Here is a 6,468-nt window from a genome sequence, read left to right on the forward strand (position 1 = left end):
AAGCTGCAAAACCGACCTGGGTAAAACGTGCCAAATTTTAAAAAAGCGTGGTCCCCCGGGAGCACTGAACCGAGGTGAAATGAACAAAGAACATCACAAATGGCAGATAATATGGAAATTGATCCGGAGTGATCAGTATACCAAGGTAAACAGGAAAACCGATATTCAGTATCGACATTGAACCTGGCTCCACGAGGCATGTAGTTAACTCTCACAAACCACCATTCCCCTTCCATTTTAGTGACGCCCCCTCCGTTCTTCATTCAAACTGATTGAACGTGAGGCACTTGCAGCTGACGTTGCTGATGCGGAACTGTAACATACAGGGAAGCGTTTCTGACTGCTGCACAACATCATCCTGCTTCGAAGGATCAGGCAGTATTTCACATCGATTACTGTAAATGTTAACATTTAACATGCCATGACAGTGAAAGCATTGAATCCTCATCACTATACTACCAGGGAAGATTTCTGTTAACACCACCCTGGACACCATGAGATTCATCATTCTATTCTCTCATCCTTCTGTGCATGATGCCCTCGGATCTATTCCAGTCTTGTTGTTTGGCTTATAACACTGAGGCTAAGCAATCATCTGTTGCATTGAAGTTTCTAATGTATGAGACCTTACCTCTGAGCTGGCAATGTGCTGGCTCAGTGGTGATAACACTGGCCTTGTAAACGAGAAGAATGTTTGAAATAACCCATTCCTGTTTGTCAGTCCAAGAACTTGAGGAAAACCGTTCGACAGGACAGGAAATAGCGGGCGTGAGCACCGATCTAGTTTTACTGCAAGAACGTGGTGAGACAGTATAAACTACAGAGTAATGGGGAAACAATGGGCAAGGAACACTGGGACGTGAGAGGCTGGATGGTTCCTTTCTTGGCTGTAACCAGACACTGGTGTTGAAGTCTGAAATTGGACAACATCAGCCAAGCAGGCGAAATCTTACTTTTTGTTCGTTTTCTCCCGAGGCCTGTTTCACTCTTGGGGAAATGTGCCTGCGTGCCTCATTCTGTGCGTAAAAATGGGCTTCAGTTCCCCGACTGGGTGTGAACATATTTTTCCCATCTCAAACCTCAATCCCATTTATTGCATCTTACAAGATTAAAACGTTCCAGGGTAATTAGCATTGAGATGAACACGTGAAACATCAGAGTTTGCAAGGTTACAGACCAGGTGCTGGGAAGGGAAATGATGGGACCCATTTCTGTGCTGTAAACACTTGATTACTCATTCATTTTTGAGGGGAAACATATCTGCAGTGACATAATTTTAAAAAACTGTGTTATGAGGAAACGGTGCAACAGTTTCTGCCCTCATCCCTGGTGGCCTAGTTGTTAGTATTCGGCGCCTTAACTGAGTGGCCTGGGTTTCATTACCGTTCAGAAAATCAGGAATTCTTGTTCCTGAAGCAGAGAGATCAGCTGTATCAGGAATCTGTTTAATGCCTTACATCAGTCAATACCCTAGCCCTTGAAAGAAGGGAAAAGTGCCTTCCTCCTCTCTGCGCAGTCGGACAGTTCATACTTCATTCTCCTCTGAGTCCACTTCCCAAAGAGTTTCAAATACTGTTTAAAACTGAGTCTCAGCTATTTTCTTTCTGTGCTTTTCATACACAGAAGCTGCAGCGATTGAATGGGTTGGTATCTGAAAATGAAACGTACCTATGAACAATGTGCGTTGCTATTTCAGGATTGTTTTCTCTGACAGCGCTGGGACATGCCTGATGTTCTCTATGATATGGAAGTGGCAGTGTTTGAGTTGGGTAGACAAAGAAAAAAATTACACAACATCGAAGCTTAGTCCAGCAGGTTTATTTGGAAGCACGAGCTTTCAGAGAGCCGCTCCTTCATCAGGTGGGTGTCTTTCTGCCGAAACTTGATGTATGTGTCAACGTGCGTGATCTTTTGGAAGATCATCTGGACTTTAACCGATCGTTCGTGGTGTCGAGGGTACCCCTGACGTGGATGTGTTGATGTTGGACTGGGGTGGACAAATTTGAAAATCACGCAAAGCCAGATTAGAGTCCAACAATTGTCAACCATCTGTCGAAGAAGCTGTTGCTTTCAAATACGCCTGTTCAATGAAACTTGGTGCTGTGGGATTTTTGACTCTGATTGTCCTTGGTAATGTTTATCTTATCGAAGACAGTGAAATAATTTTCGTTCGTAGAGATGAAAATTCCAAATATTATCCACCTCAGTGTAACAAAAAAAAAGCTTGGATGTACTGTGAATCTCCACAACGCTCTTGCGCCAAGTACATTTCGAACCTATAACCATCTCATCCGTAGCCAGGTATACGAATGGTTGTAACACTGGCCAGATGCACAGCTGAGATTTTACACTCTGCAGACCTTTGGTGTTAACAAGGACATGAGCAATAACTGTAACAGTCCCAATACGAACAAAAATCAAACATAATCACCATCAATTATTCACTTCAAGTTGTCCTCAAATAAAACTACCATTCACAATCTGATCGGCCATTCAACGAGATCACTGCTGATCGAGGAAATTTCAACTTATTTTGCTGCGTTTCCACTATAATTCCACTATAATTCGAGGTAAACTCCAGCCTAATGACAATACCGCATTTCTGACAATTTTCATATTTAGATTGCGTCAATGACCTGTTCATATTTGCTGGAAATAAGTCACATTAAATGAGTGAAGAAGTCCTTTTGGTGATGTAATCCAGTGTAGAGTCGGTCAGAAAAGAAAAGTCAAAGACCTGAAACATCACTCGCATTTCTCTCTGTATTAATGCATGTTCCTGAGCTGAATATTTCCAGGACTTGACTTCAATATCTAAAGAATTTTTTTTTTCCCACGACAGCTTCTTCATAAATCAACTAACATCTGAGGTGTTGAGACTTATTTTACTTCAGATTAAATTGGTTGAATATCCTTTCCCCCAGCCTAATATCCCAATCCTCCCTCCTCTTCCATGTATATACAAGCTGCTCCAGGTGAGGTTGCAGCTCCCAACCTGACGTTCCATTGCTCCTTGCTGCTCCATGTCAATAGAAGCTGCTGCAAGTAAGATTGGAGCTCCCACTCTGATGTCCCAATGCTCCCTGCTGCTCCATGTCATTAAAAGCTGCTCTAGGTGAGAGTGGAGCTCCCAGACTGATCTCGCAAAGCTCCCTGCTCCATTTCAAATGAAGCTGCTCCAAATGAGATTGGATCTTGCGGTCTGATGTCCCAATGCTCTCTGCTGCTCCATGTCATGAAAAGCTGCTCCAGATGAGGTTGGAGTTCTGAGAATGATCTTGCAAAGCTTCCTGGTCCATGTCAAAAGATGCTGCTCCAAATGAGGTTGGATCTCGAAGTCTGATGTCCCAATGCTCCCTGCCGGTCCATGTTAATAAAAGCAGCTCCAGGTGTGATTGGACCTCCCAGTCTGCTGTCACAATGCTCCCTGGTCCATGTCTACAGACGCTGCTCCAGATGAGGTGGGAGCTCCCATCCCTGTCAGCTCCCTCACCTCTATACCATCATAGTAATATTGCTCACTGACCATTTCCACCACTGGAGCCATTGGTGGAATATCCGCACCAAGAAAACCTAATATTATTTTTCATCACCCCCGAATCATACTAAAATACTTCCTTTCTTCAACCTTATTTAGCATGTGCATATTGCAGTCAATCCGAAGTAAGATAATGGTGTTAATTGACGGATGTTCAATAAAAATTACATCTTATTTTTCATGTTGAGTAACTGCTACTTAAAAAGGACAATGCTTGTAATGAAATCACAGTTTTATTCCCTGTGAGCGAACGTGATTTGTATTATTTAAATTGAACTTGTTCGCTGTGTGAAATTTCAAAACAACATTGGTATTGTTGCCATCCACCTTGAAATGTGGTCATAGAGATGTCATTGAAATACACCCTTCAGTCCAACCTGTCCATGGCCGAACAGATATCCAAACCCAATCTAGTCCCACCCGCCAACACCCAGCCCATATCCCTCCATACCCTTCCTCTTCATATTCCCATCCAAAAGCCAGTTAAATGTTGAAATTGTACCAGCCACCACATCCTCTGGTAGCTCATTCCATACACCGACCACCGTCTGTGTGAAAACGTTGTCCCTTAGGTCTCTTTTATATCTTTCCCCTCTCACACTAAACCTATGCCCTCTAAGTCTGGACTCCCCGATTCCAGGGAAATACTTTGTCCATTTATCGTATTCATGCCCCTCATAACTTCGTAAACATCTATAAGGTCAGCCCTCAGCCTCCAATGCTCCAGTGGAAACAGCGCCATCCTGTTAAGACTCCCCCGAACGCTCAAATCCTCCAACCCTGGCAACATCCTTGGAAATCCTTTCTGAACCCTTTCAAGTTTCACAATATCTTTCCAATAGACAGGAGACCAGAATTGCACGCAATATTCCAACAGTGGCCTAACCAATGCCCTGTACAGCCGCAGCATGTCCTCCCAACTACTGTACTCAATACTTTGACTAATAAAGGAAAGCATGCCAAACGCCTTCTTCCCTATCCTATCTACCTGCCTCTCCACTTTCAAGGAGCTATGAACCTGCACTCCAAGGTCTCTTTCTTCAGCAACATTCCCAAACCCTTATCCTTATTTTTATAAATCCTGCTAAGATTTGCTTTCCCAAAATGCAGCACCTTACATTTATGCGAATTAAACTCCATCTGCCATTTCTTAGCCCATTGGCCCATCTGGCCAGATCCTGTTGTAATCTGAGGTTACCCATTTCGTTGTGCACTACACCTACAATTTTGGTGTCATCTCTAACTTACTAACTGTACCTCTTATGCTGATATCCAAATCATTTATGTAAATTATAAGAAGTCGAGGACCCAGCACCGATCACTGTGGCACTCCACTCGTCACAGGCCTCCAGTCTGAAAAACAACGCTCCACTGGCACCCTCAGTCGTCTACCTTTGAACTAGTTCTGTATCTAAGTGGTTGGTTCTCCCTTTATTCCATGAGATCTAACCTTCCTAATCAGTCCTCCATGAAGTCCATATAGATCACATCTTCTACTCTGCCCTCATCAATCTTCTTTGTTACATCTTCAAAAAACACAATCAAGTTTGTGAGACTTGGTTTCCCATGAAAGCCATGTTAGGTATTAGAACGAAACGTCTGTTAATGACATTCGTTTAAAGACACTTTAGCTGTTTATGCTGCATCATTCTGTGGTTATTGATCCACAGTTTACGTTCACTTCCTGCAGTTAACATGCTGATTTCTCCAGTTGTTCATAGTTCAGTGTGATGCATCCAGTGTGTGCATAAAGAGAGGGAGCTTGCTTCCCACATCTTGTGTTTATCTGTGTCTTATATCCAGCCTTCATCAATGGCAAGAGCAAGGGGGAAAGGGCGAGATCAATGTGTAAGTCTGTCCATGCCAATCACGGCACCCACATCGGCAATTCTCTACTGTGCATTCACACCAGTTTTCTGTGCCGCTACACCCACCCCCTGCACCTTTTGAAATATCTCTATTATTTTGTGGTGTCTCTCTGTGCTCTTACCACCAAGATGAATCACTTCTACCCAACCTGCTCCAGATTTCATGTGACAAAACACTCATTAAGAATCCCATAGCATTAAAGATGCACATCGCATCTCTCGTTATTTGATTTCCCTGGATCTCTTTCATAAGATTAACGTTCACAGCAACTTGACTTGGAAAAGAAAATCGCGTTCCTTTTCATTATCCCCTTTCAGTCTACATTTCGTTAAGTTCAGGCATCAGTCTCAAATTAATCTTTGAGGTTTTTTCATGTGGTCGATGCAGACAAACTAACCATTGGAGTTCCAATTTCAATACGACAGTATGGTAATCCGAAAATAGCGACGAGAGTGGGATTCGAACCCACGCGTGCAGAGCACAATGGATTAGCAGTCCATCGCCTTAACCTCTCGGCCACCTCGCCGTGTATGCATGAAAGGATATGACATAATCTCCCAGACCATCACAATCTCATCACCTTTGGCCAATCTCCCATTCACAGCCTCCAACCTCATTGTCCATGAACCCCACACTGCCCGATTCTACCTCCTTCCTAAGACCTGCTGTCTCTGCCTGCGCCTGTTTGACCCGACTCATCTCTTCCTACGTCAACACCTTCCTGTCTCCCCAGTCCAGGAAATTCGCACCTACGTTTGTGACACCACTTATGTACTTAATCTCACTAAAGACTTCTGTTTCACTGGTCGACAACGCGTCATCTTCGCCTTGGAGATCCAGTCCATCTGCACATCCATCTGCCATGACGAAAGTCTCCAAACCCTCTGGTTCTTCATCTCGCCCCATCCCAACTTGTACCCTTCCACCGACACCCTCATCCAGCTGGCTGAACTGGTCCTCACCCTCAACAACTTTTACTTCCAATCCTCCCACTTCCTCCAAACCAAAGGGGTAGCCATGGGCACCCACATGTGACCGAGCTATACCTGCCTGCCTGTTTG

At 43.9% G+C, this 6,468-nt stretch overlaps 1 non-coding gene across 1 annotated transcript; it reads right to left on the bottom strand.

Moving 5' to 3' along the window:
- Positions 1-5,851: 5,851 nt before the first annotated feature.
- trnas-gcu (transfer RNA serine (anticodon GCU)) lies at positions 5,852-5,933 on the bottom strand. The gene has a single exon. It is a non-coding gene; the product is annotated as a tRNA-Ser (tRNA).
- Between the last annotated feature and the right edge of the window lie 535 nt (positions 5,934-6,468).

This window comes from Chiloscyllium punctatum, chromosome 6 (assembly GCF_047496795.1).
Source record: "Chiloscyllium punctatum isolate Juve2018m chromosome 6, sChiPun1.3, whole genome shotgun sequence".
In the NCBI taxonomy this organism is placed as follows: Eukaryota; Metazoa; Chordata; class Chondrichthyes; order Orectolobiformes; family Hemiscylliidae; genus Chiloscyllium; species Chiloscyllium punctatum.